Source organism: Panthera leo, chromosome A1, assembly GCF_018350215.1.
Source record: "Panthera leo isolate Ple1 chromosome A1, P.leo_Ple1_pat1.1, whole genome shotgun sequence".
NCBI classification, from domain to species: Eukaryota; Metazoa; Chordata; class Mammalia; order Carnivora; family Felidae; genus Panthera; species Panthera leo.
The window spans coordinates 111,923,215-111,950,140 of NC_056679.1; the positions used below are offsets into that span (position 1 = coordinate 111,923,215).

Here is a 26,926-nt window from a genome sequence, read left to right on the forward strand (position 1 = left end):
GGAGAGATAGAATCCCAAGCAGGCTCTTGCACTGTCAGCTCAGAGCCTGATGTGGGGCGTGAACACATGAAACTGTGAGATCATGACCCGAGCCAAAATTGAGAGTCAGATGCTTAACCGACTGAGCCATGCAGGTGCCCCTTTTATTGTTGAGTTTTAAGAGTTAACCCAGTATGTGGGCTTTCTTTTTATTCTCTTAACTGTGTTTTTGGCAGAGCATAAGTTTTAAAGTTTATTAAATTTCACCCTATCACATTATCTTTACATGGACGTGCTTTTGGTGTTGCATCTAAAGACTCATTGCCAAATCCGAACAGCTCTATACCTATAAAAGTAATTGAGTTTGCTTTTTAAAACCTATACACAAGGAAAACTCCAGGCCCAGGTGGTTCCACTGGTGAATTCTATCAAACATTTAGGGAATACCTAATAGGAATTTTATACTGACTCCTTCAGAAAATACAGGAAGAAGAAATACTGCCCAGTTTGTTGATGAGGACAGCATGACCCTCATAACAGAACCTGACAAAAGAGTAAGTAAACTCTCGATCAATATCTTTCTCGAACGTGAGAACACATGAGACACATTAAGGAGACAAAAATCCTTCATGTAACTGTATCAAAACAAATCCAGCAATATGAAAAAGGATAATACATCATGACCAAGCTGTGTTTATTCTAGGAATGCAAAGTTGATTTAATATTTGAAAATCAATCAATATAAGCCACATAAACAGAGTAAGGAGGAAAGCAGTGATTATGTTAAAGGCATAGAAAGCGCATTTGAGAAAATTTATCAGCCATCATTAGAATAAAAATGCAGCCAATTAGAAAGAGAAGGGAATTCTTCAACCCATTAAAAGGCGTTTATAGAAAATCTACAATTTACTTCACGTCTGTTGCTGAAATAGGAAGCACTTTTCTCCCAAGATTAAAAATAAGATAGTGTTGTCCACTCTGGTCACTTCTATTCAGCGTTGACCTGGAGATCCTAGCTAATGCCAAACGTCAAGTAAAAGAAGTGAGGTATATGGATAGGGATGGAGGAATTAAAATTGTCCTCATTTGGGGGTAATATGATCAGATATGTAGAAAAATCCTAAGGAATCTATGAAAAAGTAACTAGAACTGAAAAGTGAATTTAGCAAATTCAGAGGCTACATGGTCACTTTTGTAAAGGGATTGTAATCTGTTTTGTCTATATACTCGGAGCAAACAATTAGAAAATAAACTTCAAGAGAGAATTCCACTTGTAGTAGTTATTAAAAAAAACCCATAAAATATGTAAGGGGAAATGTAATGGAACGTGTATAGAGCTCTACGCTGAAAACCACAAAACATTACTGAGGATATCTGAGGAAACTTAAATAAATTGAGAGAGGTGCCATGTTCATGGATTGGAACATTCAGTATAGTTAAGATGTCCATCCTCCCCAACTAATGCAATTCATATCTGTCACGGTGAATTTTTTTGTAGAAATTAATAACTTGATTCTAAAATACATATGGAAATGCAAAGGTCCTACAACATCCAAAGTAATCTTGAACAAGAAAAACAATTCGGAGGGGCACCGGCTGGCTCATTCAGTTAAGCGTCAGCAGAAATTCAGATTTCTGCTTAGGTCATGATCTCATGGTTCATGCGTTCGAGCCTGTGTTGGGCTTTTCTCTCTCTCTCTCTCTCTCTCTCTCTCTCTCTCTCTCTCTGCAGCTGTCTCTGTCTCTCTTTCTCAAAATAAATAAATAAACAAACAAACATTAAAAAATGGAAAAAAAAATTTGGAGAATTTAAACTGCCTGATTTTATTTAATTATTATTAATTTTTTTAATGTTTATTTATTTTTGAGTGAGAGACAGTGTGAACCGGAGAGGGGTAGAGAGAGAGGGAGTCACAGAATCCAAAGCAGGCTCCAGCCTCTGAGCTGTCAGCACAGAGCCTGACTTGGGATTTGAACTCATGAACTTCAAGTTCATGACCTAAGCTGAAGTTGGGTGCTTAACCGACTGAACCACCCAAGTGCCTCTAAACTAACTGATTTTAAAGCCTGCTCTAAAATTACAGCAATCTCTAGTATGAAGATCAGAAGACAAAAGTAGCAAAATCAATGATATCTATAAAAATTAAGTGGTACACAAAATTAAAAATGTGAAATATGATATTTTCATAAAACGCAGAGGTGGAGTTAAAATGTAGTGCTTTCAGATGTATTTGAATGTAAGCAACCATTAACTTAATGTAGACTGCTATTTACATAGGATGTTATGTATGAACCTCATGGTAACTACAAACCTATAACAGACACACAAAAAATAGAAAGGAACCCACACATAACACTACAGAAATTCATCAAATCATGAGGGAAGAGACCAAGAAAAGAAGAAAGGAACAGGGAACAGGGAAGAACTACAGAAACAACAAGAAAACAGTGAACAAAATGGCAATGAGTAAATACTTATCAATAGTTACTTTAAATGTAAATGGACTAAATGCTCCAATCATAAGACAGGGTGACCTAAGGAATGAAAACAGAACAGACCCATTTTTTTTTTTTTTTTTTTTTGCTATCTGTGAAAGACTCATTTCAGACCTAAAGACATAGACTGAGAATGAAGGGATGGAAAAAGATAATCCAAGCAAATGGAAACAAAAGAAAAGCTGGGTTAGCAGTCCTTGTGTCAGACAGACAGACTTTAAAACAAAGACTAACAAGAGACGAGGAGGGCATTACATAATGATAAAAGAAGGGATCAATCCAACAAGAGAATACAACAGTTGTAAATATCTGTGCACCCAACATAGAAGCACCTGAATACATAAAGCAAATATTAACAGATGTAAAGGGAGAAGTTGACAGTAATACAATAATGGGCACTTTAACACCCCACTTATATCAGTGGATAGACCATCCAGGCAGAAAACCAAGAAGGAAACAGTGTCTTTGATTGACACATTAAATCAGATGGACTTAACAAACATATACAAAACATTCCATCCAAATATAGCCAAATACATATTTTTTCCAAGCACACATGCAGCATGTCCAGGATAGATCACATGATAGGGCACAGAACAAGTCTCAGTAAATTTAAGAAGATTGAAATCATGAAGCATCTTTTCCAATCACAGCAGTATGAAACTAGAAATGAGTTACAAGGAGAAAATGGGAAAAAACACAAACACATAGAGGCTAAAAAACATGCCACTAAACAACCAGGGGGTTATCAAAGAAATCAAAGAGGAAATAAAAAAATAGCTGGAGACCAATGAAAACAGAAACATAATGGTTTAAAATCTTTGGTATACAGCAAAAACAATCCTAAGAGGGAAGTTTGTAACAACACAGGCCTACCTCAAGAAACAAGAAAAATCTCAAACAATCTAACCTTATACCCTTTAGATGTAGAAAAAAAGAACAAAGGTGAGAGCTAGTAGAAGGAAGGAAATAAATTAGAGACTTAAAAAATAATGGAAAAGATCAATGAAATTAGAGCTGATCCTACACTTACCATGGTGAGCACTGAGTAATGTAGAGAATTGTCAGATCACTATGTTGTACACCTGAAACCAATAAAACATTACATGTTAATTATGATTCAATTTAAAAAAGAAGAAGATGCTATAGTTAAGAATTCTTCAAATATCACTTTCTTGTCCCTGAGGAATGCAGTGACATGTTCTTGTGTTCAAGTCAATGTGCAATATCTAGAAAAGATTATCATAGATTTTGCAGTCATTCTCAGACTAAAATATCCCAAGCATTGCATTAATATTTTGAGGAGACACAAGATGAACCATAACTGATTGACCATAAAACAAAGAAAAGAGCTCGTTCTTCATAAATAGAAACAAAATTGAAAAACCTTTTGCCACCCTCATCAAGAAAAAGAGCATACATACATACATACATACATACATACATACATACATAAAATCAGAAATGAAAGAGGATATGTTACAACCAATACTACAGAAATACAAAAGATTGTAAGTGACTATTCCGAAAAAGTAGACACCAAGAAATTGGACAACTTAGAAGAAACGGATAAATTCCTGGAAACATGCAATCTTTCAAAACTGAATCAGGAAGAAATAGAAGGTCTCAACAGACCAGTTGCTAGTGATGAAATTGAATCACTGATCAAAAATCTCCCAGCAAACAAAAGTCCAGGACAGGATGGCTTCAGGTGAATTCTACCAAATATTTAAAGAAAATCTAATCCTCGTCTTTCTCACACTGTTGCAAATAATGGAAGAGTAAGGAATCCAGATCAGTGATGGCTGAGTATTAAGGTTCAGGGCAGGGGATCCCACTGTACTGGGGCTCAGTGAGGGATAGAAATTTTGGGATAGACATGTTCTGTGTCTTTTTTTTAATGTTTTTTTTTTTTTTTTTAATTTACATCCAAGTTAGTTAGCATATAGTGCAACAATGATTTCAGGGGTAGATTCCTTAATGCCCCTTACCCATTTAGCCCATCCCCCCTCCCACAACCCCTCCAGTAACCCTCTGTTTGTTCTCCATATTTAAGAGTTCCTTCTGTTTTGTGCCCCCCCCCCCTTGTTTTTATATTATTTTTGCTTCCCTTCCCTTGTGTTCATTTGTTCTGTTTGACTTCTGGAATTTTTTTTTAACTTTTTTTTTTTTTTTTTTTTTTTTTTTTTTAGAATTTATATTCAGGTTAGTTAGCATATAGTGCAACAATGATTTCAGGAGTAGATTCCTTAATGTCCCTTACCCCTTTAGCCCATCCCCTGTCCCACAACCCCTCCAGTAACCCTCTGTTTGTTCTCCATATTTAAGAGTCTCTTATGTTTTTGTCCCCCTCCCTGTTTTTATATTATGTTTGCTTCCCTTCCCTTACGTTCATCTGTTTTGTATCTTAAAGTCCTCATATGAGTGAAGTCATATGATATTTGTCTTTCTCCGACTAATTTCACTTAGCGTAATACCCTCTAGTTCCATCCACGTAGTTGCAAATAGCAAGATGTCATTCTTTTTGATTGCCGAGTAATACTCCATTGTGTGTGTATGTGTATCTATATCTATATATCTATATCTGTATCTTGATTGTGGTTGTGATTACATGACTATATATAATTACCAGAGTGAATCAAACTGTATCCTTAACATAGGTGAGTGTTACTGACTGTACATTATACCTCGGTAAATCTGTAGATTAGGAAAATATTTTAAATATAAAAAAGCTGACACTTCCAAGTGCTAGTGAGGATATGGAGTAACTGTAACTGTCATATCCTGCTGAAGTGTTTAGCATTGTACAGTCTCTCTGGGAAATGGCTTGGCAGTTTCTTTTATTGAAAATTTTTTTTAATGTTTATTTTTGAGACAGAGGGAGACAGAGCGTGAGTGGGGGAGGGGCAGAGAGAGAGAGGGAGGCACAGAATCCGAAGCAGGCTCCAGGCTCCGAGCTGTCAGCACAGAGCCTGACCGGGGCTCGAACCCACCAACTGTGGGATCATGACCTGAGCCGAAGTCGGACGCTTAACTGACTGAGCCACCCAGGTGCCCCAATGTTTATTTTTGAGAGCACGAGCAGGGGAGGGGCAAAGAGAGAGGGAGACACAGAATCCAAAGCAGACTCCACTCTCTGAGCTGTCAGCACAGAGCCGTGTGTGGGGCTCGAATACACGAATCGTGAGATCATGACCTGAGCCGAAGTCAGATGCTCAGCTGAGTGAGCCACCCAGGCACCCCGGCAGTTTCTTTTAAATTCACATTCCCACTTAACTGTCTTCCATTTCTAGGTATTTATGCAAGAGAAATGGGAAGATATGTCCACCTCAAGACTGGTAGTAGCAGTTTCATTCATAAGACAAGGAAGGCTTTACATAATGATAAAGGAAGGGATCAATCCAACAAGAGAATACAACAGTTATAAATATCTGTGCACCCAGCATAGGAGCACGTAAATACATAAAGCACATATTACTAGCCATAAAGGGAGAAACTGAAAGAAACTAGAAAGAACCCAAATACTCATCAGTAAGTGAATGGATAAACAAATTATGGTACATTCATACAATGATACAGTGAAATACTGCTTCAAAAGAAGAAACAACAAGTTGCTCACATACACGATATCGGAGTCTCAAACCCATTCTGCTAGAGCGACACAGAAGTACATCATATGTGATTTCATTTGCGTGAAGTTTTAGAACAAGCAAAGCGATAGTGATTGAAGTCCCATTCATCATTGGCTGGGGTGAGGGTAACAGAGTGCCGAAGGGTACGGGGGGTTTTGTACCGTGCTGGTTACGTGTGTATGTGTGTGTCTATGTGTCAACGAGCAGCCACATACACAAAAGGGATGCATTTATTTCATGTAAATTATGTTTTAACAAAGTTAGAAAAAAAGATATCTACCAAGACCCAGAAGTTTTACCAGGTTCCTAAAATCATTGCCTAATTTGGATATTCTCATTAAGATCCTGCAGCCTGACTGGAGGCATTCTTAGTTAAAAAAAGAAAAAAGGAGAAGAAGGAGAAGGAGAAGGAGAAGAAGAAGAAAAGAAGAAAGAAGAAAAGGAAGGAAGGAAGGAAGGAAAGAAAGAAAGAAAGAAAGAAAGAAAGAAAGAAAGAAATGTGAAAGCTCCTTCTTTAAAAAGGTCTAGTTGGAAGGTAAGGTCACACTCGTGAGGATTTTTCCTTACCACCATTTGACATGAATTTTGTACCTCTCCAGAGATGCTCTTTAACTTGTTTCTCAGCCCGGAGCAATTCTTGTAGGACAGGGAATTGCATTTTTAGTTCTAAGGACTCAGCATGCTTTCTGCAAAGACGAAGCTGTCCTTCTGATTTCTGGAAATATGACCAGGGGCTGGCTTTTCCAAGAGGGCCACTAAGTCCCTTGTTTATCTGTTCATATCTATTGCACACATAAGGAACTTGAGGCTATTTAGATAATTTCCATGGGAAAAAAAACCCTTGTTATTTCAATTACCTAGTGATGGCCATTTAAAAACTGTATTTTATCTAGGTGATTGATCCACTGGCCCCCTCCGGGGGTGACATAGATCTGCTGTATTGGGAAGTAGACTCTGTTATTGGGGGCAGGGATACACTGGGCACAGGGTCAGTGCTTCACACACATCACCTTGTTTAATTTCACCCTCACAACGGGCGCCTCAGGGACCTGCCATCATCTCCACCCTTCACCTGTGGCTCAGGGTCACCTTGGGTGAGCGGTGCTGCTTGTCAATTGGGGAACAGGATTCAAGCCTGGGACCTTACCCCCAAGACCCCGATCCTTCTGCAACACCTCACTACAGAAAATAATTTATGATCCAAAGATGGTCAGGGAAACAGTCCCACTTTTATTTTCTCTGAAATGCCTTTTTGCTTCACGCTGCCCGCTATGAGTCGCTGGCATGTTCCGCATGTCAGTGGCTGAGGACCATGGCAAGGGACAGTCCACTGCCACATCACCATCCCGCAGCCGCCAGCACGGACCTGTCTCTGAAGTCCCTGGGAGCCTGACCCAAGCTGGTTCCCCCCTATTTCTGCAGAATGTGTGCCTCCCCACCTCTCAGCCCACCTGGAAGATCCCACAATTTTCTTGTGAAAAGACCAACCAAAAGTTCTCAGGGTTTTGAGAGCTTGTGTTACCGCCTCCTCTACCAAGCGCATTTTACACTGGATTGAATTTCTCCTCTTTATGCAGGAATTCAGCCCTGTGCACACGAATATCACCAGAGTCATAAATATTAAGAACGGATTTTTTCTTTCATTTTTCTCCTTCTGCCCCAGCGGCGGTACAGGCGGCAGAACCAGGCAGGTCTGTAATTCTGCATGGGCCGTATGGGTTCTGTGGGCTCCCTGGGGGCGGGGTGCGCCGGGCCGGGTGGTGCTGGCGTTACCAAGACAGGAGCAATGCTTTTGTGCGTGTTTGGAGGCTGGGGGAAGGTTCATGGCCAGGTCACTGCGCCAGCATTCTTTCCTCGGCCACGGTGGGCCCCAACGGGAGAAGCCCAGGCAGGGGGGTACAGGTCTCGGGAAGCCGAGCTACAGCTGCTGTGTTTGGTTTCCCTTTGGTCCCAGGGATTTAGATAAAAGGCCTGCTTTTATTGATTGGGGAGAATGGGGGAGGGAGAAGGCTGTAGAAGCCAGCCTTTGGCTTTTTGTTTTTCTAAGCAAACATTTATTGAGCATTTACTGTGTGCCAGGCATCATGCTAAATGCTTTTCATGCGTTATCGGTTTGAATCCATGTGACACCCTGCCGCTGGAGTCTCCTTTTGACTGAGGCGGAGACTGTAGCTCAGAAAGGTTAAGTCATCTGCCCAAGGTCACACAGCTTATAAATGGGGCAGAATGTGGGCCCAGGAGCCTTCTGTCAACGCACTATTACTGTGGTCCCCTCGCTGCTCTCCCCACCCCCACCATTGCCACCAGAGCGGTCTTTCTGGGACTCAGCCCTGCTCTGCAGTCATACTGGCTTCCCTTTTCCCCTGTGCAAATTCACACTGTGATTTGAGCTCCCCTTCTTCCGCCCCGGAGTCCCACTGAGCCAGGGCCTCTCACCCTGTGCTTCTGTCCCTTACACCTTGCAGTCCTTCACAATACCTGAGCCCAGGCCTCCTGCCAGGCTCTCAGAAGCCCCTCCTGTAGGGATCCACTCCCTCCCTGCCAATCACATCTCCTGTCTCAGTGCCTTTGGGCCGCTGGCGTGCATGGTCTTGGTAAGATGGGGTTCTAGAGGTTAGGAGGTATATGTTTCTTTCTGCCCAACTGCCTGCATGGGGACCGGCACGTGGTGGGTATTCTGCTAATGCTTGTGATACTAACCTGCATGGGAAAACTTAATTTTTGCCTCTCTCTCCTTAGCACCCAAGGTGTTTGATGGTTTTAGGACTCTTTCAGGCTCCTGCCCCAAGTGGCATGACCCCCATCCCTAAGGCCTCAGTGGCCATTCCCTGCATAGGAATAAAGGTACAGGAAGAAATTGACCAGTTTTGGAGATGAAGGCACTGCCTCTGGGTGCACAGGTGGGTTGAGGCGGGTAGAGAAAGATGACGACCCAAGGGCCCAACATCTGGAAGGCAGATTGGGGACCAGTCCACAGCTGAGGGTCTGGCTGGCTCTGGACAGACATGGGAGATGCTGGGGTTAGACATGGGGCTGGCCAGGGGTAGACCTGAGACGCACACAGGGGCGCAGTGAGAGGGCAGGTGAGGGGACTCTGAAAGCGCAGGTGTTACCTGGCTAACAGGAAACCAGAGGGGCAGGGATTATCCAATTTAAGATCACAGAGACAGATGCCATTTGCTGAAATGAGTTAGGATCCTGGCTGGGTATTTGCATTGAAAAAAAAAAAAAAAAAAACCCTCACCAAGGTATTACTGGGGGATCAGTGTTACCCACTCTAGTTAATGAGCTGATAATGCTTCCATGGGAACCTTTTCACAGAGCCCTCAGGGGAAGTCTCCTGGACCTCAGTTTCCTCCTCGGTGGTATGAAGGCCTGGCACAGCAGCCCTCCTGTCATGCAGGTGGTGGTGCCCAGGACAGACTGTCCCAGCCTGTGCTGCAGACAGTGATAAAGGGACTGCTCTAGTAGGTAGCACTCCTGAGCACTCGCTCTGCAGGAGGGGATAGGACGTGACTATGCTGCTTCCGGCCTTTCTCGTGTAACAGTTCATTAAGGTTCCATCGATTCTGAGTCGTCATGAGAGTTTCTAGGTTGGGGAGCAAGTCTCTTGCCATGCCTAGCCTAACATGTAGGGTATCGACCGGTTCGTTTTGATCCTGACACCCCTTAAAGCTGGGCGGGGGTGGGGGGTTGAAATTCTCATTTGTGAAATGGAGCTGATAAGGCTCCGACAGGGCAGGTCACTGTCCCAAGGTCACACAGGTGAGTGGTGGAGGTAGGGGTGAGTCAGGTTTGGCTTACTTGAGGACTCTTACCCGGGGTGAGTCTGTGGCCTTGATCTGGCCAACTCAGCCGTCTGTCCTCTCTCCCGGGCTCTCCCAAAGCACACGGATCACAGGGTGTTCCAACCACGTTTCTCTGCATCCTCCCCTTGGTGAGGCCCGGTAGATTGTGGCTGGCACAGCCCTTCTCTTCCTGAGCTGGTGGGCCATGTGTGCCCAGTGGCCTTGCCCTCTGTTCGACACTCACTCTGGAAGGCTCTTGGTGGAGGCAGCTTGGGGCAGCATTGCTTTGTTTATAGTTAGTTCCCAAGCTTGGTGGTTCAGATGAAAACAAAAGAGAATGACAGTTTGGGTGACCACACTGGCTTGCAGGTGTCTGTTGCTGCTCACAGAGCACTTCCGCACCCATGGTTATGTTGGAGAGGCCCAGAGGCTGACTTCGTCGCCGAAGGACATTGGAAGGTCGTCCGGAACAATGACCAGGGCCTGTGGCTTGCTGACTGCTGCTATGTGAGTGCCGAGGGGCAGGGCCAGACTGTGGGTGAGGGCTCGTGGCCTCTGATTCTGCTGCTTTTCTGGTGTGTGAGCCGGAGGGTGTCGCTTAGTCTCCATGCCCCCACTCGTGAAACAGGGATGATCAGGAGGAGGAAGAGGAGATTGGTGATGACAATAGGTGCTCCCCATGTGGGGTGCGTGAGTCCTAGCAGGGACCTGATCATGGAAGGCAGCCCCTAAGCGGTAGAACTGGTGTGGGTTGCTGTGATGGCCCTGGGAGAGGTGAGTCCTCCCAGCCCCCTCCTCCTGCAGGCTGCAAGGAGGCCGACTGGCCTGTTGACCCCGCAGGACAGGTTCCTCTGCACTGTGGGCCCTGCGCCTGCCCAGAGCCCCTTCTGCACAGGAGACACATGGAGATCCTGTTAAAGCCCTGGCGTCCATCGTTCAATCAATCAGGCTAATCTGCCTGGCCCTCGATAAGGGCGGGGATCAGGTTTCAGGGAGATTTTCCCGGGATTACTTCTAGTAGCCGCTCAGTCTAGACGGGCCTCTCAGTTACAGGGGCACAGACAAAGGCGAGGACCGGGAGTGCCCGGCCGCGAGGCTGCCGGGAGCCCTGCCTTGAGCTTCTCCCTCCCTCCCAGCCCCTGCTATCTTCCTGGCGGGGCGCCGGGGCTGGGGAGAAACGGGCTCACACCCCAGGGCCCTGGTTGGTGGAAGTGAGGGTCCTGAGCCCCTGCAGTGTGCCCAGCAGGGCCCCACGGCGCCATGGCGATATGAGGATATGAGCGGCTGCTGTCTCTGATGTACTCCCTCTGTGCCCGGTGCCGTGAAGGACACAGCTCGCCTTGATCCCCTTCAGTGACCTTATGGTGTTGTCACTCTTGTGCCCATTTTAAAGATGAGGCCAGTTGTGCACGAGAAGGTGTGGTCTCCACTAGACAGTGGTGGAACTAGGATATGAATGGAGGCCTGTCGACGAGGTTACTCTGGGAACTCGGGGCAGGGATTAGTTATTGGGAGAAGGCTGTCCAGTGCTGCAGGGAGAGGCAGTGAGGTCTACCTGCATGCCCCCCTTCTGGGTTCTCAACCTGATTTTGCTGTGTGGTCTGGGACCTGGGCAAGTTACTTTTGGATACCCATTTGCTCATCTGTAAAATGGGCCTGATCTCTACTGTGCCAGACAAGGACATTGTGTGGGCCGGCCAAGAGAACGTGTATGAAATGGTTTTGGAAATTGTGGAGTGCTGCATTACTGCCAGTCACCGGCTCCTAGTTTGCTGTCTGGCCATGAATGAATGGATGGATGGATGAATGATTCTGAATAACCTGCCTTGTAAGGTAGAATCAGTGAATCTTGTCTACTCCCTGTCTCTACTTCCACCACTCCCACTGATCCCTGGAAATGTAGGGAGCAGCCCTGGAGGCCAGGTGCTCCTAGTGGAAACGTGGGGAGAAGCTCAAGGCCACAGGGGACAGGGAGCTGCAGGTAGGACCTCTCTCTCCAGTTTTCCTGGAAGATGAGCGGGAGGCATGTTTGGCCTTCACCCTTCTGGGGTCACACCTGTGTCTCCCTCTCAGATACTGCTGTGTCCAGGCGGAATGTGCCTGATCTTCTTGGGCTTTTGGAATAGCCCAGAGGGGGAACTTAAGGAAATGTCCTTTGGGGGCTAGACTGTCAACTTTGGTCATGTATGTGTATGATCAAGGTGGAAGGAGACAGACAGACAGGAGGCGTATATGGCTCTTCATCTGAGGACTCCTCTCCCTTGAGTTTGCAAGGTTCTATATTACTTTCTGGTTCACATCTTGCCCCCATGCCCTCCAACAAAGTTAAACACTTAAGAGAACAAAGCATCACTGGTGTAATGGATTAGCTTTTCCCAGAGCAGCAAAAACAAAAGTCAAAACAATAAAAAACAATTATAGCAAAGTTTACAAGTTCGATGAGACCCTCAGGCATTGTTCTTCTATGTAAATAACTTCTAACTCCAGCGTTTTTTGTTTTAAAGGCGTCACATCAGAAACTGACCTTGTATGTGAATGTTGGAGGGCAGAGGTTACACAGAGATAGCCTTGGATGAGCTGACATGGCCACCCCTTCCCCAGGATTGTATAGCTATCCAACCTATACACTGTGTTCTTCAGATCGGAGTATATAATGATCAAGGGAGCTTAGTGAGGAGGGAAGAGGAGGTCTGTGTGCAAGGGATACTGGAAAGAAGCATCCCGAGCTCATGGAATTTTGAGTCTCAGTGACCTGAGTTCGAAGCCTGGATTCACCATGTTACCAGCTGTGTGACTCAGGAAAGTCACTTAACCTCTCTGAACCTCTGCTTTCTCATCTGCGAAATGAGGAGAATGATAGGACTTAGGTCAGGTTGTTGTTGTGAAGATGGGTCCAAGATGGACAGGCAGGACAGGGCTGTGTGAGGAGGAGAAGGCTTTGCCCTTGGGAGGATGAGCGTGGGGAACTGTTGGCACAGCCACAAATCAATAGACTGGGCCTTCGTTGTGGGTTCTGGGAGTGTTTAACTTGCCCTTTGTAATCGGCCTTGGGTGCCTCGACTCATTTCCATTTTCACAAATGCATCAAAAATGCCACTGGGCTCAGAACAAATGCCAATTTAACTCTGTAATGGAGTCTTAAATTTCCACCGAGCCATGCATGGCTGCTCCCAGCAAGATGAGCAGAATTACAATGAAATCAGCATGTGTTCATGGACGTTGACTGTGTTATTAGCATCTCTGGATGTGATGAACCTTGATCTTTTCCATGGTCCACGAGCAAATGATATCAGTGAAAAAGAGGTGGGAAAGGTACCCTTGGGTGCAAACCAGAGACATGCACTGCAGAAAAGGAAAAATGGCGGCATTTCTGCCACCTTCTCTCTGTAGAGTCTTGAATGAATCACTTGGCAGCTGTGGACCTCAGTTCCCTTAATCTGTCAGATGTGATCGTTCCTGTTTGGTCTACCCAGTGGGCTTTTTGGATGACCACGTGAAAAGACGTACCAAAAAGATGTTTAAAAACAGAATTTTGTACAGATGTGTAGAGTTGTTATGGGTGGATGAGCATGGTTCATGGATAACCACTGGCAACAGACGACTTGACGGATTTTGTAGTTACGTTTTCACTTGCTGAGATCTATGAGCAACTTGGAAACTAGGCCAACCAGGCAAGGGTTTACATTTCTAGGAACCCACATTTTGTGTGTTTTTTGTAATTACATATTCTTCCATTTCTAGAAACCCACACTTTGTGTTTTGTTTGTTTGTTTTTTGATTAATTACATATTCTTCCAATAGAGCAGCTTGGAGGCTGAGCATTGCCTATGTGCCTTACCCGTGTTATCTTATTAAGTCCTCCTCACAAACATAGGACATGTGTCCTATTATTTTTTCTGATTATTATTTATTGTGGTGATGATACTGAGGCTCAGACAAGTGAGACAACATGCCCCAAATCATACAGTTAATAAGAATTAGTGTTGGGGCACCTGGGTGGCTCAGTCAGTTGAGTGTCTGACTTTGGCTCATGTCATGATGTCACGGCTCTTGAGTTCGAGCCCCACGTCAGACTCTGTGTTGACAGCTCAGAGCCTGGAGTCTGCTTTGGATTCTGTGTCCCTCTCTCTCTCTGTCCTTCCCTCGCTCATGCTCTGTCTCTCTCTCTCTCTCTCTCTTTCAAGAATAAATAAAACACTTAAAAAATTTTTTTTAAAAGAAGTGGGGTAGTGTGTGAGGCCCTGAAATCCACTGTCCTCTAGTCTTGCCAATAAGCCCATTACAAATATTTGATCTTTCCTCTGTTTCCTTTTTTCCTCCTTTCTCTCTTCTTCAGTAAGGCAGTCAAAAACTCATTGGGTGTTGGTATGGTGGAGTGAGAAAAGAAACTTGGCGAATCCTCTCCACCCCAAAACAGTGATAAAACTAGACAAAAGTGTCCAAAGCAACCATTTAAGAGTTCTAGAAACTCACCGAAATCATACATTTCCGATAAGAATGTAAAATGATACAGCCACCTTGAAAACCTATGTGGTAGTTTCTTAAAAAGTTAAACATAAACTTATCATCCAATCCAGTATCCAATTTTAGGTATCTCCCTGTACGACCTTCTTTGACTTACGGCAAGTTTATATCCCGATAATCCCATCATAAGTTGGCGATAACGTAAGTGGCAAATGCATTTAATACACCTAACCTACTAACAACCTAGCTTAGCCAAGCAGACCATACATGTGCTCAGAACACTCACATTAGCTTACAGTTGAGCAAAATTGTGTAACACAAAGTGTTGAACATGTCATGTCATGTATTGAATATATAGTACTGAAAGTGAAAAACAGAAGGTTTGTATGGGGTCAGGGTGTCTGTAAGTTACTGGTGGCTTATCTTCAAGGTTGCGTGGCTGGCTGGGAGCTGTGGCTCCCTACCCCTGCCCAGCAGTGAGAGAGAGTATTGTAACTGCCTATCGCTAGCCCAGAAAAAGAGTAAAGTACAAAATTTGAAGTGTGGTTTCTAGCGACTGTGTATGGCTTTTGTTCCATCATGAAGTCAAAAAATGATAACTTGAACCATTTTCACTCAGGGACCCTCTGTCTTGGTTTTCTCTTATTGTCGTAACAAATAACCACAAGCTGGGTCACTGAAAATGACACAAATGTATTATCTTACTGCTTTGGAGGCTAGAGGTCCAAAAGGGTCTCACGGGGCTAAAATCAGGGAGTCAGCAGGGCTACCTTCCTTCCTGGAGGCTCTCAAGGACAAACTTTGCAGCTTCTACAGGCTGCAGAGGATCCCTTGGTTCATGGCCTCCTTCCTCCATCTTTAAAGCTAGCAGCAGTGGGCAGAGTCCTTCTTACAGAGCATTACTCTGACTTCCTCTTCTCCTTTGATAGGACCCTTGTGTGTACGCTGGGCCCACCTAGGGAGTCCATGGTAATCTTGCTTTCTTAACACCAGCTGATTAGCAACCTTAATTCCCCTTTGCTGTGTAACATAACATAGTTACAGGCTCTGGGGATTAGGTCATAGACTTCATATAAAAGAATCCAGGATAATCTTGGTTTCTCAAAGTTAGTTGATTAGTAAGTTGGGCATCTTTGGGAGCCATTATTCTGCCTTCCATACTACCCACAGTAAAAGAAAGTATGTGTCCACACAAAGACCTGTACATGAGTATTCATAGCAGCCCTGTATGTAGTAACCCCAAACTGGTAACAATTCCGTTGTCTGTCAACTGGTTAATGGATGAACAAAATATGACATGTCTATAAAGTGGAATATGATGTAACAATAAAAAGGAAGTGCTGATGCATGTTACATCATGCATGATGAACTTCAAAAACCTGATGCTAAGTGAAATAAACCAGGTGTAAAAGATACATTTTTATCTTTACAGGGAAATTCCAGAAGAAGGAAATCCGTGGAGACATAAGCAGGTCATTGGGTGCCTGGAGCTGAGGAATGGGGTCAGTCTGAAATGGACACTGGCAAGTTTGTTGGAACGATGGAAGTGTTATAGAACCAAATGGTGGTGATGGTTATAGAGTTGTGTAAGTTGACTAGAAAATCTTTGAGTTGTATACTTAAGCTGGGTTAATTTTATGGTAATTTCTAACTCACTAAAGCTACTTGAAAAAGGAAAGCATTTGTGCCGGCCCAACAGGCAACGTGACCTAGCGGAGGTTGAAGGCCACAGGAGGAAGGTGGCTGAGTGTGGTGGCAGCTTAGTGGATTTGAGAAGTTGGTCACACACACAGGGATTGAGCAGATAAGTAAATACACTGAGGGTTAAGGAGGCTGGTTTTCCAGGTGTTAGAGGAGGGAGTCGCTGAAGAGGAAAGAGGGAAGTGAGAACGAACATAGTTATGTTAGACTGGTATTGGAGGTATCTGTGTAAACTCGTGGTTTTCAGTATAGATAAATGTAGAAGGTAGCATATAGGTAAATATTGCATATACATATGTATATGTATCTGCATTTGCAAATGTTGGTGAGCTCTTTCCACTAGAAGGCCTAGCAACCGGGACAAATGGCACACCTGATTGCTCAGGTAATGGTTTCTATTAGCATTTTCCACTAAAGGAGACTAGGAATCCTTGGAGAAATGGCCGATTCCAGGGCTGGGACAGGAAAAGTACACTGTGCTGGAAATCTTTTCTGCCAGAAAGCAAGGAGACGATTAACAAATGAAGTGGGCATGTTGAGAGGACACGGAAGCCATCTTGAAGGGGCTCCCATTGGCACAATCTGGGACATTTGAGCATCAAAATATATAATGATGGTAATGGTTTAACACCCACAAAACTGCATCCCATGAGCCCACACTGGTGTAAATGAGGAAGTGTGGAATAAGAGAAAGCTCCACTTCACTGTAGAACGCCAACCGATCCCTGTGGAAGGAGTCATGGGGTTAGATAAATGTGCATTCAGGGGCGCCTGGATGGCTCAGTCGGTCGAGCATCTGATGATTCTTGATTTCAGCTCACGTCATGATCCCAGTGTTGTAGGATTGAGCCCCGTCAGGCTCTGTGCTGAGAGTGGAGCCTGCTTGGGATTCTCTCTTTCCCTCACTCTCTCCCTCTGCCCCTCCCCCTTGCTCATGTGTTCTCTCTATCAAAAAAATTAATTTGGGAAAAAATAATTATTTAAACTTGTTTCACATTTTTAAAAAAGTTTTAAATTTTTAAAATTTTAATTCTTTTAATGTTTATTTTTGAGAGAGAGAGACACAGCACAAGCAGGGGGGGAGCTGAGAGAGAGGGAGACACAGAATCCTAAATAGTCTGCAGGCTCTGAGCTGTCAGCACAGAGCCCATCAAGGGAGCTCGAACTCATGAATCGTGAGATCGTGACCTGAGTCAAAGTTGTACGCTTGACCAACTGAGCCACCCAGGAGCCCCTACACAATTTTTAAAATACATTTGCATGTGATAATGTGCCAGGCCTCATTCTTCTCTATAATTTGGAACTTACTCAGGTGTGAAGCACTCTTTGCTCCTGAATGGTCACAGGTTACTGTCTCTTCAAGTTTCTTTTCATCTGGACAGTTCTGCGTTCTTTCTCTCTGTGTCCTTGCTGGCGGTTTGCAGCTGTCCCTGTCTGCTGTTGCCAGTGTGCCACCTACAGGTGCGCCTGCCTGTCATATGCTGTCTGCCCTGGCTGGAATGCCACAGGAACAAGCTCATTGGGGGCCGCGTCCCTGGCTCGGAGGGACTTGCTGTGCGAGGAAGGGGCCTGAGCTTTCTTGCGTGGATGTTGTGACCACTCTTGTCTGCCCAGATTCCTTGCAGTCTATTCTTTAGCTCCGAAAATGTTCTAAAGAGGGGAGATTGCCTGAGGATTGGGTATTGGTCGTGACCACCTTTGGTTTGGGGAGATGTCTGGTTTCTTTTCTTGTAGGAGGGTTGCTTGACAGACCACCGTGAGAATGAGGGGTCACCCTGCTGCTCAGAGGTTGCCAGATGTCAGTAGATTAGCCAGTGCCACCTGCACAGTACGGTAACCATCGACAGCCTCTTGTGAGGGTGACTTCTGGGGTGCCATCCAGGGAAATACCAGCTGATGATTCTGTATTATGAGCTGAGTAATGGCCTGCCACACCTCCACACTCAAATCATTTTGCCATTTCTTCCCTTGCCAGCCCGCATTTTCTGTGAGCCTCTACATTTCTTTGTTGGCTGGACCCCTCAGCCCCAAAGCTATGTCTGTCCTTCCTTCTTGGGGCCTGTGTGGGGAGTCGTTGTGAGGGCAGATCTCTAAGACGAACTGTCATCTTTGGAGACCACACTGCCAGTGGCACCTTTGAGCTTGGGGATCTGGGCAGGACGGATGGCCCTGGGCTCTGGGAAGCCGTCCCAGGAAGTTTGGTTTACCACACGCAAATAGACGGTCATCATCCCGGAGCTGGAAATTTGGTTTCTGGACTCATTTTTATATGCTGTTTATGTTGGCCACTGTCCTTGGAACAACCTTGGCCAGCTGAGGGTTGAGGGAAATCGTGCCTTGTCCACTTGGAGAGGGTCATTCAAAAAGGTATGGGTTGTCTGGCCAGGAACTTTTCTGATAGGGTCGGCATGCCCCTGCCTGGCACAGCTTGGTTTTGATTTGGCCTGAGTGCCCTCTTGGGAATGGTAATAGGGGGTATGCCATGCCAGGAGAGGCCCCAGCAGCCAGCTTGCATCATGTGGAAGGCACTTTTTTCCTAAGGCACAACCATCATGAGCCAAGGAGGGTCTGCCTATGTGGCCTATGCACGAGAGCCTTTAAAATGTATTTGGTTGTATTGTATTTTTAATATTTTATTAAGTTCCTTTTTTTAAAAATTTTTTTTTGACGTTTATTTATTTTTGAGACAGAGACAGAGCATGAACGGGGGAGGGGCAGAGAGAGAGGGAGACACAGAATCGGAAACAGGCTCCAGGCTCTGAGCCATCAGCCCAGAGCCTGACGCGGGGCTCGAACTCATGGACCGTGAGATCGTGACCTGAACTGAAGTCGGACGCTCAACCAACTGAGCCACCCAGGTGCCCTATTAAGTTCCTTTTAAAGTGTTTTGGAGCCCCAGCTGCTTATGCCAAAAGCCAGACCCACAATTCTTTTGAGGTCTACCCCTCCCTCCCTCTCCTTCTCTTCTTCCCCTGCCCTCTGTCTTTGTCTCTCTTTCTATCCCCTCAGTTATAGGTGTTTTGATGTAATCAGGTTTCCATGAGAGGAAAGCCTGATTTTGCCCTTCACCTCCCAGGAATGACCTTCATCCATTTGGGTTTTAGCAAAGGGTGTGTCTGGCCTCATCTGTGATTTGATCTCTCTTCTGAGCATGTCTTAAAGGCCATGGCCTTCAATGGGTTTTTGACCAAATCTGCATCTTCGTGGCCACATCCTCAATTTGGTGAGGAGACCGCTCCGTGTCACAACTCTGGAAACCCAGGGACATCAGGACCCCTCACTTCTGCTTGTGAACTGGTTGGTCTTTGTCTGAGTTCACTTCTTTCTTGTAGTACCCTTTAAAGTACAGGCAGTCATATCAGTTCACACAAGGGATCATCTTTCCTGATGCTTCTCTGCCAGGAGCCACAAATAGATGAGGTGTCTATATTCAGTTTTCCACATCTCGTGGGCAGCATTTTTCTGCCATGTAACCCAGGTGCCATGTTTCTATCCCTTTTTATGTTCCCTTACCACTAGCTATCCAGTGCCAAAGCCACTGTGCCAAAGTTTGGGTTGGCATAGCACTCCACCTCTAGGTGCCGATTTCTGTTTTACTTTGTGCAGCACAAATACCTCCCAATAGGTCCAGTGGCTTATGACAAAAATATTTTTTATTACTCAGGGTTCTGTATGTCTGTTCTCAGGGTTCTGTTTTGCTCCACGCTGTGAGTCAGGTTCAGGTCGTTGTACTTTTTGGGCCCCAGGTTGAATGGTACCTGCTGTCTAAGGCACTCTCTTCTCATGGCATGTTCCAGGGGGTGAGCCCCAGCTTATAATTCTTTTTTTTTATTAAAAAAATGTTTTTTGGCTTAGTCAGTTAGGCGTCCGACTTCGGCTCAAATCATGATCTCACGGTCCGTGAGTTTGAGCCCTGCGTCGGGCTCTGTGCTGAGGGCTCGGAGTCTGGAGTGTGCTTTAGATTCTGTGTCTCCTTTCTCTGCCTCTCCCCACCCCTCCCCCCAAATAATTAAACGTTAAAAAAAATTTAATGTTTATTTTTGAGAGACCAAAAGAGACAGATCACAAATGGGGGAGGAGCAGAGAGAGAGACACACACACAGAATCCAAAGTAGGTTCTAGGCTCTGAGCTGTCAGCACAGAGCCCGATGTGGGGCTTGAACCCACAAACTGTGAGATCATGACCTGAGCTGAAGTTAGACCCTTAACCCACTAAGCCATCTAGGTACCCCTATAATTCTTAAAGTGTTTCTTTCATGTCCCCACCCCTGTCCCATTCTCTGCCACTTTCTGAGTTGTTTCTTTACATCTTTTCCAGTTAATTCTCACATCAGCTATATTTATTCATTGGGCTTCTGGTGATCCTTTCTTAATCAGATACACCGGATCAATTTTAAAATGTTCTTCTCCCATTGTGTTTAAGCTTATAGGCCTTATTTCATATCTGTACCCTGGCCCTTGGGGGTCAGTTTTGCTGCCCTTCCTGCTGACTCTTACTCATAGTGGTTTCTTTCCTTGGGTGTTTGGTAATTTTTCATGGTGAGCTCACATTTAACCAGTTATAATCTGCAAGATCCTGGAGAGCCTGGGTTGAGCGTGCGTTTTTTCGGAGAGATTTTGTGAATGGTTCTTCTTGGTGTCCAGTGATGTCACCTACCTGAAGACACTTGAATTCTACCTATCTACTTGGTGTTTCCTTGACTGAGGAAATGAAAATTCACCCAGGTGAGAGCAGCCTTGGGCCACGAACTCCGTGGGACACTCCCTGAGTATTTCTCCCTCCGAGCCAAGGCTGGAGATGGCCAGGTCTCCTGGTTGTTTCCTTTTCCAGTGAGTGGATTGCTAGAGGTATAACTTTGAGAGTCCTAGGTCCAGGCAGAGGTCCTAGTTTAGGCCTCCTTCTTTTGTAGGTCAGAGGTTTTTTTTCTGCTTCTGGGATTGGCTGATGACCTTACGGCAGCCCTGGTTTCCGTACTTACATGGCTTGGGCATCTTAATTCAGCTAGAGCTCTTAGCATTGTAGATTTCCCACACCTGTTTGTTTCCTTCCTTCCTTCCCTCCTTCCCTCCTTCCCTCCTTCCCTCCTTCCCTCCTTCCCCTTCACACTTACATTTATGCTTACTGTGTCTTACCCAGCATTTCTGGATGATTATGGTGGGTGGGTGACCCAGCACATTGGCAGGATCTGGAGGCCTCCCTCTATAGTACACTTATCTCAGTCCTCCCTGGGCACACAGAAGGTCCTGTTTCTTAAGAGGCCTCAGGGGCTCGGCGCAGGGGCACCCAGGGGAAGGAAAAGACCCAATTTCTCTGTATGGGCTTCTTGTCCGAGAGAGGATAGGGCATACAGACACAAGGAGGTTGAAGAGGAAGGGACCCCCATGCATTTATTGAGCACCTATCGGGCATGTGCAAGATCCTGTGTCTGTACCACTCCTGTCTACTCCTATCATCTTACTCTATCCTCACAACAACTTTTGAAAGACTCAGAAATGTCAAGCAATGTACCCAGGGTCTCACATCAAGCCGGTGGGCTGAGCTGAGAAGCCATGTCTACCCCTTCTCCCAGTCCAGTGCTTCTTCAGAAGACGAGGTGCAGGCAGGCCTGCCTGCCCAGAGCAGGTGCGTGGGAGGCTGCATGACCTTTCATGGACGACTCCGCTTGCCTGAGTCTCTGAGCTTGTGTGTGCAACGTGGCGGTGGGCACCAGTGAGTAGGGGCTTTGGGCAAATTTCCCCCCCTCCCCTTTTCATGATGGTTGTAGAAGTTCCAAAGAAACAGAGAAGTGAACGTCTTGAATGGGGTGCCGGGATACTGTACTGCATGTGAGGGCAGGGGGCTGTGGTATGGTTGGGGCTAGAGGGGCCACATCTGGAGCCACTGGTGAGCGGGGCATGGATGCTTTGGGAAGAGAGACAGGTGTGTGTGTGTGTGGATGGGGGCTTGGCCAGAGACCATGTTTCAGACTCTGTATGAGTCTAGCTGCTGTGCTTTTGGGTCATTGCCAAACACTTAGCGGCCGTGACTCCCTGGGCCCCGGACCCTTGGGTATTTGTTTTTTTAATGACGATTCATTCCCAAGGATGGCAACAGCTTTAGCCCACAAGTCTGAACTTAGATCTTGTCTCCCAACCCAGTGGTGTTTGCTTACGCCTTTTCCGTTGAGAAAGTCCCATTCCGTGTCTTCTCCCTGGCACTGCCCCCACCCCCGGGCAGTCATGACATGTCAGGCTCCAGCATATGGTCGTGGCAGAACAGAAAGAGACTGCTCCTCAGGGTGCACGGGGCCCCTGGGCTGCATCCCCACCGCTGTCCCAGTCAGCAGGGGCAGGAGGCTGTCACGTACAGGAGTGCTCGGGGACAGCTCAGCTGCCCCAAGCAACGCCTGGAGCTGGCCGTAGGTTCACAAAGGCTTCCTGGCCCAGCAACCTGCAAGCTGGGACCTCTGGGTGGGGTTCTGTGATGGGAAGGGAAACCCCAGGGCCGGGTGGGAAACAGAGTGGTTAAGAAAGCGGACGCTGGAGTCAGACAGAGCCGGATTTGGGTCCTGGCTCTGTCACTTGGTTTGTGACCTCAGGCAAGTTCTTTAACTTCTCAGAGCCTCAGTTTCCCTGCCTCTGAGAACAGGAGTAACAATTGTACGTGGCCCTGTGTGGCTGCTGAGGGCCTTCCACACAGGACCCGACATGTGGTAAGCAAGCAGTAAATGCCACCTGTTGTTGTCATCGCCGTCCATGTTGAAGGGACCCTGGAGCCCATGGTGCCCGATTGTGTTGGCTCTGGTCTGAGCAACAAGAGGAAAGCCCAGACGAAAAAGCCCAGTAACTTAGAACTTGGGTGTAGAAATTGAGTGGTCAGTGTTGGTGCAATTGTGGCCCTTTAGCTGTGGGAGGAGGCTGTCTAAAGGCCCAGAGGGGTGACCCGGTGGTCACAGGGGATGGCCACTCCCCACAGCATTCTGCAGAAGCCTGGCAAGTAAAACTGCTGCTCCCCCCTCCGATTGGCTGGCTAGAGGCCAAGGAGGCTGCAGTGATGCACCCGTGCCTCAACCTGACTTGGGCTTCCAAGGGCCTTTCTTTTTTTAGAAAAAAAAATTAATGTTTATTTATTTTTGAGAGGAAGGGTACAGGAGAGGGGCTGAGAGAGAGGGAGACACAGAATCGGAAGCAGGCTCCAGGTTCTGAGCGGTCAGCACAGAGCCCAATGCGGGGCTTGAACTCTCGAACCATGAGATCATGACCTGAGCTGAAGAGACGGTCACTCAACTGACTGAGCCACCCAGGGGCCCCTGCAAGGGCCTTTCTTAACCTGAAGCGGCCTGGGTTCCTGGGGATGGGAATCCAGAGAGAAAACAGACACGTGAGGACCCCAGAAAGAATTAGGAGAAAGCCACCAAGCCTGTTGTTTGGGAAAGGATAGCTGGTCATTCTCTAGCCTGCAGGGTGCTTGCGACTGTGGTTGTATCGGGCCCTGTAGGCTCAGTCATCTGCAAAAGTAGGCATTCATCCTGGGTATCTGGGCTCTGGAGCCCACTCTGGAGCTGGTTGTTCTCAGCTGTAGTGTACCTGTGTGCCTGGGGGCTGTCCAGAGCCTGCTCCCTGGGCCCTCTGTGGCCCTGCACTGCCCACTTTTCACAGTCTGCTAAGATTTTGCAGGATGGGGGCGCCTGGGTGGCTCACTTGGTTAAGTGTCCAACTTTCACTCAGGTCATGATCTCCTGGTCGTGATCTCTTGCAGTTCGTGAGTTCAAGCCCTGCGTCAGGCTCTGTGCTGACAGCTCAGAGCCTGGATCCTGCTTTGGATTCTGTGTCTCCCTCTCTCTCTGCCCCTCTCCTGCGTGTGCGTGTGCTCTCTCTCTCTCTCAAAAATACATAAACATTAAAAAAAAAGGTATTCGCAGCATAGAAAATGGACTCAAAAATCAAGTGGCAGGAGTCTTGCATTTGAAGCTTCTCGGGTGGTACTATGAAAGGTCTGTGTGGGATGCAGTCTGGTGGGGAATAGCTGAGGGCATCATGGACCCTGGGACCCACCCAGCCATGGGAAAGGGACTTTGTGTCTCCTGGACCAGAAGGTACTCTCACAGTCACATTCGTCAGGTGACACTAGGAGCTCAAGAGCTTTGTAGGGAAAGCTGTACATCACTGAATGGATTTCCTTCCCTTGGTGACAGATTCTGTTAATCCTTTCCTGATAATGACAGCTTACCTTTCTGTTTTTGTTGATACGAGAAGCAATTATGTCCTGAGGGTCTATGAAGACCCTCTCGTCGATAGAGTCCTGCCCCCCAAAGATATCCACATCCTAATCCTCAGACCCTGTGAACGTGTGTGTTCCCTTGCATGGCACAGGTGACCTGCCAAGTGTGATTAAGTTAAGGGTTTTGGGATGGGGGGCTTACCCTGGATTCTCCTGTTGGGCCCAGTGTTTTCACAAGAGCCCTTGTCAGTGAGTGAGGGAGGCGGAGTGTCAGAGTCAGAAAAGGAGAAGAGATTATGGAAGCACAGGTCAAAGAGAGGCAGAGAGAAGTTAGAAGATACTTCTGGAATGGCTTTATAGAGGGAGGAGAGGCACAAGCCCAAGGATGCAGGGAGCCTTGGGAAGCTGCAAAAAGGCAAGGAAAAAAATTCTCCCCTTGAGCCTCAAGAAGGAACACAGCTTGGTGACGCCTTGATTTTTTGTGTAGTGAGACACAGGTGGGACTTGTGACCCCCAGAACCATAAGATAACTTGTGTTGTTTCAAGTTACTAAGTTCACGGTAATTTGTTACAGCAGCAGTGGGAAACTAATACAGACACTAAGACCTGAGGTTTGGTGCAGGAGACGGTGAGTGCAGTGCGTATCCTAGACCCACCCCAGAGATCTGTCTCCTGCCTCACCCTCGTGGGCTCCAGAGCAGGGCTCCAGACCGCCCCTCTTCAGCAGAGCTTCATGGGTGGGTGTGTCCTTAGCCCATGTGTCCTCATGAGCATGTGTTTCCTTCAGGGTTAAGTCTAACAGCACATTAGGAGCAAAGAGAAGGGAGGGTAATCACGCGTGACATGGAACCACCGTTCCATGCACCTTCTTTCCTATGGAGTCAGGACTGTGGACTTTTTGACAACACTTTGTTTCCCTTTGGTTGCTTTCTTCCATAATTTTTGGCTCTGGGTCTGTGCTCCAGAGTACAGAAGGTCCCAGGAAGGTGAGCGCCAGCCAAGAGTTGGGTTTCAAGTGCAGTCAGGGAACCACAGGGAGCCCACTCCACGTTCATAGCTGTAGAGAAAGCCAACATGGCCATGGGATCTGTGAGCTTTTTTTCAGAAATACCTTTGGCTTTGGTGTATCCGAGAGCAAGCGCTAAACCACTCTTTTCACCATGGCTTAAAGAAGTGAGCCTACAACTGGCAGCGGGCTTTGTTGAGAGGAACTGTTGGGTTGCGGGGATGGACAAGCAGGGTTCGGGGCGGGGGAGGTGAGGATGGAGGCAAACAGCCTTGGGGTTTTGCTTTATTTAAGGCCTCAGGAATCTTCCCTGAACAGGACAGCCTTTGCCCATGGAGGGCTTCCTCCCGGAACTGGATTGGTTTGCATATCCCTGGACCTTTTAACAACTTAGAAAAACACATCAGTTCTTTGGATAAAGAGGAATTTAGCACAGACAATTACCACGGGCTTTAGGCATTTCAAGGTTGTTATAAAGGAAGCTGGGGCAAAAACAAAAAGGCAGAAGGACCGAGACAGTGCTGCTTAATTTCCAGCACTGATAGAAGACTGGTCCCTGGATCTTGAGCAGACCCTCTGTACCTGGTTCTTAGTTTCCCTGTCTCCTACGTACACATTCCCCATGGGTCCATCCACTTCTGACTTGTACCCTTCATTGATTCCAGGCTTGAACGTTGCTGCAGGTTTGCAAGACTTCACACCGAGGAGTCCTTGATCCATTCAGAAACAAAGAGAAACTGTTTTGTGAGTTATTAAAAAAAAAATTCCCTTAGAAAGTAAGAATTCCACAAAGGTAGTTAGCAGACAATCCTCAGAATTTGCAGAGAGATACCAATTGTCCCAATAATTCCAGAGCAGGATGTGGCAGAGAGCTAGATGCCAGCCTGCCGTCCCTCCCTGCCCCACCCCTCCCTGAGGGCAACCAGAGGGGCTCCCATCAGCCTGGCCTCCGCTGGCTGGGATGCTGCAGGGACCGGCTTCTCAGGAGCCACAATTAGCAACTGCCTGTGGAGTGAGGGTTTGATCTCCGACAGCAGATAATAAATTGTTCCCATGCACTAAACCAATTCCCCTGAGCACTGGAAACATGATAATTCCACCCTCTCTCTGCCGTCACCAACTCACACCAAGAAACCACACTAAACCATGATGCTGAAATTAAAATAATGCCTTTGTAGATTTGCTGATTACAAAATTCTAGGTGGGTTTCTTGACACTAAGTTTTTCTCAGTGATTCAGGGGCTTGCTGTCCTCCCATGCCTGGGGTACTTTGCATTACAGCATTTATGGTTGTGGCCCTGGAGCCTTGAAGAGCTGGGATTGAATCCAGTTCTGTCCCCGTTTCCTATGTGACCTTAGGTAAGTTATTTAACCTTTTCTGTTCCCTTGTTCTCAGGGGACAATGGGATCTTCCTCACAGAGCTGTTAGGGCACTAAGCTACCGTTTATTGAGTGCTTGCTGTGTGCTGGGGCACATGTACCCTGCCATTTAGCATTCGCAGTGACTTCATGGTGGGGGTGTCCAGGGGGGTAGTATTGTTCCTATTTTATAGATAAGTTGTAGACCCCGAGAAGCCAAGTAACTCACCCAAGTCCACAGCTGGTGAGCAGCACAGCTGGGACTCGAATCTGGAAGTGGACTCAAATGTCCTCCCTCTCT

The 26,926-nt window shown here is 46.4% G+C and overlaps 1 long non-coding RNA gene across 1 annotated transcript; it reads left to right on the forward strand.

Moving 5' to 3' along the window:
• The first annotated feature begins 462 nt into the window (after window positions 1-462).
• LOC122217926 lies at window positions 463-26,619 on the forward strand. Its single transcript, XR_006201760.1, has 5 exons — window positions 463-533; window positions 14,486-14,560; window positions 15,792-15,945; window positions 25,932-26,010; window positions 26,498-26,619. It is a non-coding gene; the product is annotated as an uncharacterized LOC122217926 (long non-coding RNA).
• Window positions 26,620-26,926: the final 307 nt, after the last annotated feature.